Genomic DNA, 14,766 nt, shown 5'->3' on the forward strand with positions numbered 1-14,766 from the left:
CGGTCTAAGGTAGAACGGAGGTGGTTGTCAGTTACTCGTTCATAGGTGAGAATGCTGATGAGTGTCACGGATCATCACATTCATCATGGTGAAGTACAACAAATATCTTAGAACAGGAATAAACTGAATTGAATAGAAAATAGTAGTAATTGCATTGAAACTCGAGGTACAGCAGAGCTCCACACCCTTAATCTATGGTGTGTAGAAACTCCACCGTTGAAAATACATAAGTGATAGTGGTCCAGGCATGGCCGAATGGCCAGCCCCCATGAACGTGATCAATAGTCTCCTAAAATGAATAATGGAATAAAACCAAGACCAAAGATGTGTGGTCAAAAGACCGAATGGTCAAAGACGTCTAATACAATGATAAGATGTCCTATTTATGCTAGACTAGCTACTAGGGTTTACAGAAGTAAGTAATTGATGCAGAAATCCACTTCCGGGGCCCACTTGGTGTGTGCTTGGGCTGAGCTTAAGCTTTACACGTGCAGAGGCTTCTTTTGGAGTTGAACTCCAAGTTGTAACGTGTTTTTGGTGTTCAACTCTGGTTCGTGACGTGTTTCTGGCGTTTGACTCCAGAATGCAGCATGGAACTGGCGTTGAGCGCAGGTTTACGTCATCTAATCACGAATAAAGTATGGACTATTATATATTGCTGGAAAGCTCTGGATGTCTACTTTCCAACGCCATTGAGAGCTTGCCATTTGGAGTTCGTTAGCTCCTGAAAATCTATTTTCGGTGCAGGGAGGTCAGAATCCAACAGCATCAGCAGTCCTTTGTCAGCCTTCTTATTAGAGTTTTGCTCAGGTCCCTCAATTTCAGCCAGAAAATACCTAAAACAGAAAAACACACAAACTCATAGTAAAGTCCAGAAATGTGAATTTAGCATAAAAACCAATGAAAACATCCCTAAAAGTAACTATATCCTACTAAAAACTACCTGAAAACAACGCCAAAAAGCGTATAAATTATCCGCTCATCAGTTGGATAACCAACCCAAATCTAGCTTGCAAACATGGAACCAGCTAGTGAACAAGTTTTTGAATCAATTCTTTCCTCCAAAGAAACTAACCCAGCTAAGACTGGACATCCAAGGCTTCAGACAAGAGGTTAATGAATCTCTTCATTATGCTTGGGGGAGGTACAGGAGGATGCTACGGAAATGTCCCACTGAAATATTTTCAGAATGGGTGCAATTAGACATCTTCTATTACGAGCTCACAGACGTGGCTAGAATGTCTTTAGACCACTCTGCTGGTTGTTCTATACACATGAGGAAGACGATTGAGGAAGCTCATAAACTTATTGAGACAGTTGCCAACAACCAACATCTGTACTCAGCGAGTGAGACTTCAATAAAAGAAGAGGTCAAGGCAGTATCTACTGAATTTAACCCTCCAGAACAAAATGGCCCATTAACTCAGCAGTTGCGGTCCCTTGCACAACAGTTGTTGGAATTACAAGAGACTGTGCAAGAAACTCAAGCTTCCAACAGGAATATAGAGACACAACTGAGTCAAGAACAGATAAAGGAAGAGTGTCAGGCTATCTAACTGAGAAATGGAAAGACCTTGAACACCCAGCCTCAAAACAATAGGAGACAAGGGGAAGAAAAGTTGATAGAAGACAAATAGAATGTAGTCCAAAGCAACTCTGAGGGCGTTGAACGCCCAGGGAGGAGTGTCATTGGCGTTCAATGGCCACAAGGGGGTACTTCTGGCGTTGAACGCTAGGAAGGGGCAGTAAGGGCGTTGAACGACCAACCAAGGGTGATCAGACACGTACAAGTGCTGAGAACACCCCTCCTAACCCGACCAATAACCCCTCCTCAAGCACTATGGGTACTCAGCCTACATCAACTAAGGCTGATGAGTACAAGACCAAGATGCCATTTTCTCAGAAGCTCTGGCAAGCAGAAAAAGATAAATAGTTTGCCCGCTTTGCAGACTATCTCAAGACACTAGAGATCAATATCCCTTTTGCAGAAGCTCTTGAACAGATACCTTCTTATGTTAAGTTTATAAAGGACATATTAAGTCATAAGAAGGATTGGAGAAAGGAAGAGACAGTCTTCCTCACTGAAGAATACAGTGCAGTAATCCAGAAGAGCTTACCAGAGAAGCTTCAAGATCCGGAGAGCTTTATGATACCATGCACCCTAGGGGATGCCTACACAAGGACAGCCCTATGTAATCTTGGAGCAAGCATTAACCTGATGCCTGCATCATTAATAAAAAAGCTCTGCTTAACTCAAGAAGTCAAGCCAACCCGCATATGCCTTCAGCTTGCTGATGGCTCTGGCAAGTTTCCATCCTTTGCCTTTCCTACTGATTTTATGGTGCTTGAGATCGAATAGCACAAGAGTGCATCCCTCATTTTAGGTAGACTCTTTTTGGCTACAAGAAGGACCCTCATTGACATGCAAAAAGGGGAAGTAACCCTTAGAGTCAATGAGGATGAATTCGTGCTGAATGCGGTTAAGGCCATGCAGCATCCAGACACCCCAAAGAAGTGCATGAGCATTGATATCATTGATTTTCTGGTGGAAGAAGTGCATGTAGTTGAGAGACTCAAAGAAGATCTGGATGACATCTTTTATGATGCCAAGCCTGACCTGGAGGCACCAGAAGGAACTAGGGAGACTTTAAAAGCTCCTAAAGAGGAGGATGGGCCTCCCAAACTCGAGCTCAAGCCGTTGTCATCATCCTTGAAATATGCATTCCTAGGGGATGGGGACACTTACCCTGTGATTATAAGCTCTGTTCTAGAGTCACAGGAAGAAGAAGCACTACTCAGAGTGCTGAAGTCGCACAAGACAGCTCTTGGGTGGACTATAAGTGATCTTAAGGGTATTAGTCCAACCCGATGTATGCACCAAATTTGGTTGGAAGATGACGCCAAACCAGTGGTGCAACTACAAAGGCGACTGAATCCAGCTATGAAGGAAGTGGTGCAAAAAGAAGTCACAAAACTCTGGGAGGTTACGATTATCTATCCTATTTCAGATAGCCCCTGGGTGAGCCCTGTCCAAGTTTTACCCAAGAAGGAAGGAATGACAGCGGTTCACAATGAAAAAAATGAACTGATTCCCACAACAACAGTTACAGGGTGGCGTATGTGTATTGATTACAGGAGACTCAACAACGCCACAAAAAAGGATCATTTTCCTTTACCATTCATACATCAGATGCTAGAGAGACTAGCAGGGCATGCATTCTACTGCTTCTTAGATGTATATTCAGGTTACAATCAAATTGTAGTAGATCCTCAATATCAAGAAAAAATAGCATTTACATGCCCATATAGGGTGTTTGCTTATAGAAGAATGTCATTTAGCCTATGCAATGCACCTGCAACTTTTCAGAGGTGTATGCTCTCCATTTTCTCTAATATGATGGAGAAGTTCCTTGAAGCATTCATGGATGAATTCTCTGTCTTTGGAGATTTATTTGACTCCTGCCTTGACCATCTGGCCCTAGTTCTGAAATGATGCCAAGAAACAAACCTAGTTTTAAACTGCGAAAAATGCCACTTCATGGTAACTGAAGGAATTGTTCTTGGACATCGGATTTCAAACAAAGGGATAGAGGTGGATCAAGCTAAGGTGAAAGTAATTGAGCAATTACCACCACCTACTAATGTAAGGCAATCAGAAGTTTCCTGGGACATGAAGGATTTTACAAGAGGTTCATAAAGGATTTCTCAAAAATTGCGAAACCCCTGTGCAACTTATTAGCCATGGACACTCTATTCATTTTTTACAAGGAGTGCCTGCATGCCTTTGAAACTCTAAAAGCCAAGCTTATCACTGCACCCATTATTTCTGTACCCAATTGGGACCTACCATTCGAACTGATGTGTGATGCCAATGACCATGCCATTGGCGCAGTTTTGGGGGAGAGACATGACAAGCTCTTGCATGTCATTTACTATGCCAGTCGTGTTCTAAATGATGCACAGAAAAACTATACTACCACAGAGAAAGGATTACTTGTAGTGGTTTATGCCATTGACAAGTTCAAATCTTTTTTAATAGGTCTAAGGTCATTATCTACACTGACCATGCTGCTCTCAAATACTTCCTCACTAAGCAGGATTCTGAGCCACGACTGATAAGATGGGTGCTACTTTTGCAAGAATTTGATATAAAAATCAGAGATAAGAAAAGATCCGAAAATTAAGTGGCTGACCACTTGTCTTAGAATGAACCAGTAGCAGGGACTTCCCCTCCCTCTACTGAAGTATCTGAAACCTTTCCTGATGAGCAACTCTTTGGAATTCGGATAGCCCCTTGGTTTGCAGACATTGCAAACTACAAAGCCATAAGGTTCATCCCCAAGGAATACAGTAGACAGAAAGCTCGAAAACTCATACATGATGCAAAGTACTACTTGTGGGATGAACCATATCTCTTTAAGAGATGCTCGGATGGTATAATCCGCCGATGTGTGTCTGAAGAGGAGGGACAGCAAATCCCATGGCATTGCCATGGCTCAGACTATGGAGGACACTTTGGAGGTGAGCGAACAGCCACCAAGGTCCTTCAGAGTGGCTTTTACTGGCTAACACTCTTTAAGGATGCTCGAGAGTTTGTCCGTAACTGTAACTGTTGCCAACGGGCTGGCAACCTCCCTCATAGTCACAACATGCCTCAGCAGGAGATCCTAGAGATTGAGCTATTTGATGTGTGGGGAATAGATTTTATAGGACCTTTCTGACCTTCATTCTCCAACACTTACATTCTTGTAGCAGTGGACTACGTGTCTAAGTGGGTTGAGACAGTCGCATCACCCACTAATGATACCAGAGTAGTGATGAAGTTCCTTCGGAAACACATCTTCAGCAGGTTCGGTGTCCCACGGACACTGATTAGTGATGGAGGCAGTCATTTCTGTAACAGACAGCTTGACTCTATTCTACACCATTATGGCGTTCATCAGAGAGTGGTGATGAGCGGATAATTTGTACGCTTTTTGGCATTATTTTTAGTATGTTTTTAGTATGTTTTAGTTAGTTTCTATTATATTTTTATTAGTTTTTAGTTAAAATTCACTTTTCTGAAATTTACTATGAGTTTGTGTGTTTTTCTGTGATTTCAGGTATTTTCTGGCTGAAATTGAGGGACCTGAGCAAAAATCTGATTCAGAGGCTGAAAAGGACTGCAGATGCTGTTGGATTCTGACCTCCCTGCACTCGAAGTGGATTTTCTAGAGCTACAGAAGCCCAATTGGCGCGCTCTTAATTGAGTTAGAAAGTAGACATTTTGGGCTTTTCAGCAATGTATAATAGTCCATACTTTGCCCAAGATTTGATGGCCCAAACCGGCGTTCCAAATCAGCTCAAAACTGCCCGGCGTTAAACGCCGGAACTGGCACAAGAATGGGAGTTAAACGCCCAAACTGGCACAAAAGCTGGCGTTTAACTCCAAGAAAAGTCTCTACACATGAAAGCTTCAATGCTCAGCCCAAGCACACACCAAGTGGGCCCGGAAGTGGATTTTTATGTCATTTACTCATTTCTGTAAACCCTAGGCTACTAGTTCTCTACAATTAGGACCTTTTGCTATTGTAATCTTTGAATCTTTGGACATCTAGTTCTTAGATCATGGGGGCTGGCCTCACGGCCATGCCTAGACCTTGTTCTTATGTATTTTCAATGGTGGAGTTTCTACACACCATAGATTAAGGTGTGGAGCTCTGCTGTACCTCGAGTATTAATGCAATTACTATTGTTCTTCTATTCAATTCAGCTTATTCTTGCTCTAAGATATTCATTTGCACCCAAGAACATGATGAATGTGATGATTATGTGATGCTCATCATCATTCTCACTTATGAACGCGTGCCTGACAACCACCACCGTTCTACAAGCAAACAAGGCTTGAATGTTTATCTCTTGGATTCCTTAATCAGAATCTTCGTGGTATAAGCTAGAATTGATGGCGACATTCAAGAGAATCCGGAAGGTCTAAACCTTGTCTGTGGTATTCTGAGTAGGATGCAAGGATTGAATGACTGTGACGAGCTTCAAACTCCTGAAGGCTGGGCATTAGTGACAGACGCAAAAGAATCACTGGATTCTATTCCAACCTGATTGAGAACCGACAGATGATTAGCCGTGCTGTGACAGAGTGCGTTGAACATTTTCATTGAGAGGACGGGACTGTAGCCACTGACAATGGTGATGCCCAACATACAGCTTGCCATGGAAAGGAGTAAGAAGGATTGGATGAAGACAGTAGGAAAGCAGAGAGACGGAAGGGACAAAGTATCTCCATACACTTATCTGAAATTCCCACCAATGAATTACATAAGTATCTCTATCTTTATGCTTTATTCATATATCATTCATAACCATTTGAATCTGCCTGATTGAGATTTACAAGGTGACCATAGCTTGCTTCATACCAACAATCTCCGTGGGATCGACCCTTACTCGCGTAAGGTTTATTACTTGGACGACCCAATGCACTTGCTGGTTAGTTGTGCGAAGTTGTGAAATTATGTTTAGACCATGGTATTGAGCACCAAGTTTTTGGAGCCATTACCGGGGATTGTTTGAGTTGTGATAAAAAGTAGAGATCACAATTTCGTGCACCAAGTTTTTGGAGCCGTTGCCGGGGATTGTTGAGTTTGGACAACTGACGATTCATCTTGTTGCTTAGCTTAGGTATTTTTTTTCAGAGTTCTTAAGAATGAATTCTAGTGTTTCAAGGTGATGTTCTTATCATCACCAAAGCTGATTGATTCTCATCAATTTAGCTCTTGAATGTAATGTCCTGCTGAAGCTTGGCTAGCCATGTTTAATTTCTTTAGACTGAAGCTTTAGACTAACATTGCATGATTCCTGGAATTCTCATTAAGAATTTTGATATCCTTATTTTCTTTCAATTTCGAAAAAAAAATTCAAAAAAAATTACAAAATCATAAAAACCAAAAATATTTTTGTTTCTTGTTTGAGTCAAGTGTCTCATTTTAAGTTTGGTGTCAATTGCATGTTTCTGTTCTTCTTGCATTCATTCATGTGTCTTAAGTGATCTTCAAGATGTTCTTGATGATTTTCTTGTTCTGATCTTTAAATTCTCTTGTTTTGTGTGTTTTGTTGTTTCTCATATGCATTCTCAATTTGTCAGTGTCAATAGTATACAAACTTTTAAGTTTGGTGTCTTGCATGCATTGTTTATTTGATTTTAGTTGCATTTTGATTATTCCTCATCATTAAAAATCCAAAAATATCTTTTTCTTTGTGTCTTTTCAAGTCAATAATACAGAGAATTGAAGATTCAGAACATACAGCAGAGGAATTATACAGAAAAAGTTGGGCGTTCAAAACGCCCAGTGAGGAAGGAAAACTGGCGTTTAAACGCCAGCCAGGGTACCTGGCTGGGCGTTTAACGCCCAAAAGGGTAGCAATTTGGGCGTTAAACGCCAGAATGTATACCATTCTGGGCGTTTAACGCCAGGATGGCACAAGAGGGAAGATTTTGTTTTTAATGCAAATTTTTTTCAAATTTTCAAAATTTTTCAAAATCAAATCTTTTTCAAATCATATCTTTTCAATCATATATTTTCAAAATCAATTTCTTTCCATTTTCAAAAATACTTGCTAACAATTAAGGATTTGATTCAACATTTCAAGTATGTTGCCTTTTCTGTTGAGAAAGGTTTAATGTCTGGATCATATCTTTCTTGTTAGCCAAGTCATTAATTTTCAAAATCAAATCTTTTTAAATTATTTTTCAAATCATATCTTCTCAATCATATCTTTTTAAAACTATATCTTTTCAATCATATCTTTTAATCACATCTTTTTCAAAATAGTTTTCAATCATATCTTTTTTATTTCTAATCTTTTTCAAAAATCACTTGATTTCTTTTTCCACTCTTAGTTTTCGAAAATCAATTAGTGTTTTTCAAAATGTTTTTAAAATCCTTCTAATTTATTTTCGAAAATTTCTTCCCCTCTTCTCACATCCTTCTATTTATGGACTAACACTCCTCCTTAATGCACAATTCGAACTCTATCTTTCTTGATAAGTTCGAATTCTTCTACCTCTTCCTTCTATTTTTCTTTTCCTCTGACACCTCAAGGAATCTCTATACTGTGACATAGAGGATTCCCTATTTTCTTGTTCTCTTCTCTTTCATATGAGCAGGAACAAAGACAAAAGCATTCTTGTTGAGGCTGGCCCTGAACCTGAAAGGACCTTGAAGCGAAAGCTAAGAGAAGCAAAAGCACAACTCTCTGTAGAGGACCTAACAGAAATCTTCAAAGAAGAAGAACCCATGGCAGCCGAAAACAACAACAATGCCAACAATGCAAGGAAGGTGCTGGGTGACTTTACTGCACCTACTCTCGACTTCTATGGGAGAAGCATCTCTATCCCTGCCATTGAAGCAAACAACTTTGAGCTTAAGCCTCAATTAGTTTATCTAATGCAACAGAATTGCAAGTTCCATGGACTTCTATTGGAAGATTCTCATCAGTTTTTAGCTGAATTCTTACAAATCTGTGACACTGTCAAGACTAATGGGGTTGACCCTGAGGTCTACAGACTTATGCTATTCCCTTTTGCTATAAGAGACAGAGCTAGGATATGGTTGGATTCACAACCTAAAGAAAGCCTGAACTCTTGGGAAAAGCTAGTCAATGCCTTCTTGGCAAAGTTTTTTCCATCTCAAAAATTGAGTAAGCTTAGAGTGGAAGTCCAAACCTTCAGACAGAAGGAAGGTGAATCCCTCTATGAAGCTTGGGAATGATACAAACAATTGATCAAAAAGTGTCCCTCTGACATGCTTTCTGAATGGAGCATCATAGGTATCTTCTATGATAGTCTATTTGAACTGTCCAAGATGTCATTGGACAGCTCTGCTGGAGGATCTCTTCATCTGAAGAAGACGCCTGCAGAAGCTCAAGAGCTCATTGAAATGGTTGCATATAACCAATTTATATACACTTCTGAAAGGAATCCTGTGAACAATGGGACGAATCAGAAGAAAGGAGTTCTTGAGATTGATACTCTGAATGCCATATTGGCTCAGAACAAAATATTGACTCAGCAAGTCAATATGATTTCTCAAAGTCTATCTGGAATGCAAGCTGCACCAGGCAGTGCTAAGGATGCTTCATTTGAAGAAGAAGCTTATGATCCTGAGAACCCTTCAATGGAAGAGGTGAACTACATAGGAGAACCCTATGGAAACACCTATAATTCTTCATGGAGAAATCATCCAAATCTCTCATGGAAGGATCAACAGAGACCTCAACAAGGTTTCAACAACAATAATGGTGGAAGAAACAGGTTTAGCAATGGCAAGCCTTTTCCATCATCTTCTCAGCAACAGACAGAAAATTCTAAGCAAAGCCACTCTGACTTAGCAACCATGGTCTCTGATCTAATCAAAACCACTCAAAGTTTCATGACTGAAACAAGGTCCTCCATTAGAAACTTGGAGGCACAAGTGGGACAGCTGAGCAAGAAAATTACTGAACTCCCTCCTAGTGCTCTTCCAAGCAATACAGAAGAAAATCCAAAAGGAGAGTGTAAGGCCATCAACATGGCCGAATTTGGAGAGGAGGAAGAGGCAGTGAGCACCACTGAGGAAGACCTCAATGGACGTCCACTGGCCTCCAATGAATTTCCTAATGAGAAATCATGGGAATCTGAGGCTCACACTGAGACCATAGAGATTCTATTGGATTTATTTCTGCCATTCATGAGCTCTGATGAGTATTCTTCCTCTGAAGAGGATGAATATGTCACTGAAGAGCAAGTTGCTAAATACCTTGGAGCAATCATGAAGCTAAATGACAAGTTATTTGGTAATGAGACTTGGGAGAACGAACCTCCTTTACTCACCAAAGAACTGGATGACTTGACTAGGCAGAGATTACCTCAAAAGAGACAGGACCCTGGAAAGTTCTCAATACCTTGTACGATAGGCTCCATGACCTTTAAGAAGGCTCTGTGTGACCTAGGGTCAAGCATAAACCTCATGCCTCTCTCTGTAATGGAGAAGCTAGGGATCTTTGAAGTACAAGCTGCAAGAATCTCACTAGAGATGGCAGATAATTCAAGAAAACAAGCTTATAGACTTGTAGAGGATGTTCTGGTAAAGATTGAAGACCATTACATCCCTACTGATTTCATAGTCCTAGAGACTGGGAAGTGCATGGATGAATCCATCATCCTTGGCAGACCCTTCCTAGCCACAGCAAAGGCTGTGATTGATGTTGACAGAGGTGAACTGATCATTCAAGTGAATGAAGAATCCTTTGTGTTTAAGGCTCAAGGATATCCCTCTATAACAATGGAGAGGAAGCATGAAGAGCTTCTCTCAAAACAGAGTCAAATAGAGCCCCCACAATCAAACTCTAAGTTTGGTGTTGGGAGGCCACAACCAACTTCTAAGTTTGGTGTTGAACCCCCACATTCAAACTCTAAGTTTGGTGTTGGGAGGTTCCAACATTGCTCTGAGCATCTGTGAGGCTCAGTGAGAGCCCACTGTCAAGCTACTAACATTAAAGAAGCTCTTGTTGGGAGGTAACCCAATGTTATATTTAATCTATTTTCCTTTGTTATTTTATGTTTTCTGTAGGTTGATGATCATGGGAAGTCACAAAATCAATTGAAAAAGCAAAAACAGAATGAAAAGCAGAAAGAAAAATAGCACACCCTAGAGGAAGATCTTGCTGGCGTTTAAACGCTAGTAAGGGCAGCAATTGGGCGTTTAACGCCCAGTCTGGCACCATTCTGGGCGTTTAATGCCAGAAAGGGGCACCAGACTGGCGTTAAACGCCAGGAAAGGGCAAGAAGTTGGCGTTAAACGCCAGAAATGGGCACCAGCCCGGCGTTTAACGCCAGAATTGGCATGAAGAGCATTTTTGCTCGCCACTTGGTGCAGGGATGAATTTTCCTTGACACCTCAGGATCTATGGACCCCACAGGATCCCCACCTACCCCACCACCCTCTCTTTTCTTCACCCATTCACCAATCACCTCAACACCTCTTCCCCAAAAACCCCTCACCTAACAAATCCCACTATTCTCTTCACCACTCATATCCATCCTTCATAAAACCCCACCTACCTCACCATTCAAATTCAAACCACTTTCCCTCCCAAACCCACCCATAATGGCCGAACCCTACCCCTCTCTCCACCCCTATATAAACCCATCTTCACTCTTTCATTTTCACACAACCTAAACACTACTTCTCCCCCTTTGGCCGAACCACAAAGCCATCTCCACCTCCTCTATTTCTTCTTCTTCTACTCTCTTCTTTCTTCTTTTGCTCGAGGACGAGCAAACTTTTAAGTTTGGTGTGGTAAAAGCATTTCTTTTTATTTTTCCATAACCATTTATGGCATCCAAGGCTGGAGAAACCTTTAGAAAGACGAAAGGGAAGGCAAAAGCTTCCAACTCCGAGTCATGGAAGATGGAGAGATTCATCTCAAGGGTGCATCAAGACCACTTCTATGAAGTTGTGGCCATGAAGAAGGTGATCCCCGAGGTCCCTTTCAAACTCAAAAAGAGTGAATATCCAGAGATCCGACATGAGATCCGAAGAAGAGGTTGGAAAGTTCTTACCAACCCCATTCAACAAGTCGGAATCTTAATGGTTCAAGAGTTCTATGCCAATGCATGGATCACCAAGAACCATGATCAAAGTGTGAACCCGAACCCAAAGAATTGGCTTACAATGGTTCGGGGGAAATGCTTAGATTTTAGTCCGGAAAATGTAAGGTTGGCATTCAACTTACCCATGATGCAAGGAGATAAACACCCCTACACTAGAAGGGTCAACTTTGATCAAAGGTTGGACCAAGTCCTCATAGACATTTGTGAAGAGGGCGCTCAATGGAAGAGAGATTCAAGAAGGAAGCCGGTTCAACTGAGAAGGCATGACCTCAAGCCCGTGGCTAGGGGATGGTTGGAGTTTATCCAACGCTCAATCATTCCCACTAGCAACCGGTCCGAAGTTACTATAGACCGGGCCATCATGATTCATAGCATCATGATTGGAGAGGAAGTGGAAGTTCATGAGGTTATAGCCCAAGAACTTTATAAGGTGGCGGACAAGTCCTCTACCTTAGCAAGGTTAGCCTTCCCTCATCTCATTTGTCACCTCTGTTATTCAGTTGGAATTAACATAGAGGGAGACACCCTCATTGATGAGGACAAGCCCATCACTAAGAAAAGGATGGAGCAAACAAGAGATCCCACTCATTATGAAATCCCTGAGATACCTCAAGGGATGCACTTTTCTCCACAAAACTATTGGGAGCAAATCAACACCTCCCTAGGAGAATTGAGTTCCAACATGGGACAACTAAGGGTGGAGCACCAAGAACATTCCATCATCCTCCATGAAATTAGAAAAGATCAAAGAATCATGAGAGAGGAGCAACAAAGGCAAGGAAGAGACATTGAGGAGCTCAAGCACTCCATAAGAACTTCAAGAGGAAGAACAAGCCGCCATCACTAAGGTGGACCCGTTCTTTAATTTCCTTGTTCTTCATTTTTCTGTTTTTTGAAAATTATGCTTATGTTTATCTATGTTTGTGTCTTAGTGTCTATGCCTTAAAGTTATGAATGTCCTATGAATCCATCACCTTTCTTGAATGAAAAATATTCTTAATTGAAAAAGAAAAGAATTGCATGAATTCTGAATTTTATAACAGATTAATTATTTTGATGTGGTGGCAATACTTTGACTTCTGAATGTATGCTTGAACAGTGCATATGTCTTTTGAATTTGTTGGTCATGAATGTTGGCTCTTGGAAGAATGATGAAAAAGGAGACATGTTACTGAGGATCTAAAAAATCATAAAAATGATTCTTGAAGCAAGAAAAAGTAGTGAATTCAAAAAAAAAAGACATAAAAAAAAGAGTATATGCGAAAAAAAAAAAAAGAAAAAAAATGAAGTTGTGATTCAAGGCAAAAAGAGTGTGCTTAAGAACCCTGGACACCTCTAATTGGGGACTCTAGCAAAGCTGAGTCACAATCTGAAAAGGTTCACCCAGTTATGTGTCTGTGGCATGTATGTATCCGGTGGTAATACTGGAAGACAGAGTGCTTTGACCACGGCCAAGACTCATAAAGTAGCTGTGTTCAAGAATCATCATACTTAACTAGGAGAATCAATAACATTATCTGGATTCTGAGTTCCTATAGAAGCTAATCATTCTGAATTTCAAAGGATATAGTGAGATGCCAAAACTATTCAGAGGCAAAACGCTAAAAGCCCCGCTCATCTAATTAATACTGATCTTCATAGATGTTTTTGGAATTCATTGCATATTCTCTTCTGTTTATCTTATTTGATTTTCAGTTGCTTGGGGAAAAGCAACAATTTAAGTTTGGTGTTGTGATGAGCGGATAATTTGTACGCTTTTTGGCATTATTTTTAGTATGTTTTTAGTATGTTTTAGTTAGTTTTTATTATATTTTTATTAGTTTTTATTTAAAATTCAATTTTCTGACTTTACTATGAGTTTGTGTGTTTTTCTGTGATTTCAGGTATTTTCTGGCTGAAATTGAGAGACCTGAGCAAAAATCTGATTCAGAGGCTGAAAAGGACTGCAAATGCTGTTGGATTCTGACCTCCCTGCACTCGAAGTGGATTTTCTGGAGCTACAGAAGCCCAATTGGTGCACTCTCAATTGCGTTGGAAAGTAGACATCCTGGGCTTTCCAGCAATGTATAATAGTCCATACTTTTTCCAAGATTTAATGGCCCAAACCGGTGTTCCAAATCAGCTCAAAACTGCCCGGCGTTAAACGCCGGAACTGGCACAAGAATGGGAGTTAAACGCCCAAACTGGCACAAAAGCTGGCGTTTAACTCCAAGAAAAGTCTCTACACATGAAAGCTTCAATGCTCAGCCCAAGCACATACCAAGTGGGCCCGGAAGTGGATTTTTATGTCATTTACTCATTTCTGTAAACCCTAGGCTACTAGTTCTCTACAATTAGGACCTTTTGCTATTTTAATCTTTAAATCTTTGGACATCTAGTTCTTAGATCATGGGGGCTGGCCTCACGGCCATGCCTAGACCTTGTTCTTATGTATTTTCAATGGTAGAGTTTCTACACACCATAGATTAAGGTGTGGAGCTCTGCTGTACCTCGAGTATTAAGGCAATTACTATTGTTCTTCTATTCAATTCAGCTTATTCTTGCTCTAAGATATTCATTTGCACCCAAGAACATGATGAATGTGATGATTATGTGACGCTCATCATCATTCTCACTTATGAACGCGTGCCTGACAACCACCTCCATTCTACAAGCAAACAAGGCTTGAATGTTTATCTCTTGGATTCCTTAATCAGAATCTTCGTGGTATAAGCTAGAATTGATGGCGGCATTCAAGAGAATCCGGAAGGTCTAAACCTTGTCTGTGGTATTCTGAGTAGGATTCAAGGATTGAATGACTGTGACGAGCTTCAAACTCCTGAAGGTTGGGCGTTAGTGACAGACGCAAAAGAATCACTGGATTCTATTCCAACCTGATTGAGAACCGACAGATGATTAGCCGTGCTGTGACAGAGCGCGTTGAAAATTTTCACTGAGAGGACGGGACTGTAGCCACTGACAACGGTGATGCCTAACATACAGCTTGCCATGGAAAGGAGTAAGAAGGATTGGATGAAGATAGTAGGAAAGCAGAGAGACGGAAGGGACAAAGTATCTCCATACGCTTATTTGAAATTCTCACCAATGAATTTCATAAGTATCTCTATCTTTATACTTTATTC

The 14,766-nt window shown here is 40.8% G+C and overlaps 1 non-coding gene across 1 annotated transcript; it reads right to left on the reverse strand.

Annotated features, from left to right (window-relative positions):
* Positions 1–8,693: 8,693 nt before the first annotated feature.
* LOC130938119 (small nucleolar RNA R71) lies at positions 8,694–8,801 on the reverse strand. The gene has a single exon (XR_009069297.1). It is a non-coding gene; the product is annotated as a small nucleolar RNA R71 (small nucleolar RNA).
* Positions 8,802–14,766: the final 5,965 nt, after the last annotated feature.

The sequence above is a fragment of the Arachis stenosperma genome, chromosome 6 (genome assembly GCF_014773155.1).
Source record: "Arachis stenosperma cultivar V10309 chromosome 6, arast.V10309.gnm1.PFL2, whole genome shotgun sequence".
Classification (NCBI taxonomy): domain Eukaryota; kingdom Viridiplantae; phylum Streptophyta; class Magnoliopsida; order Fabales; family Fabaceae; genus Arachis; species Arachis stenosperma.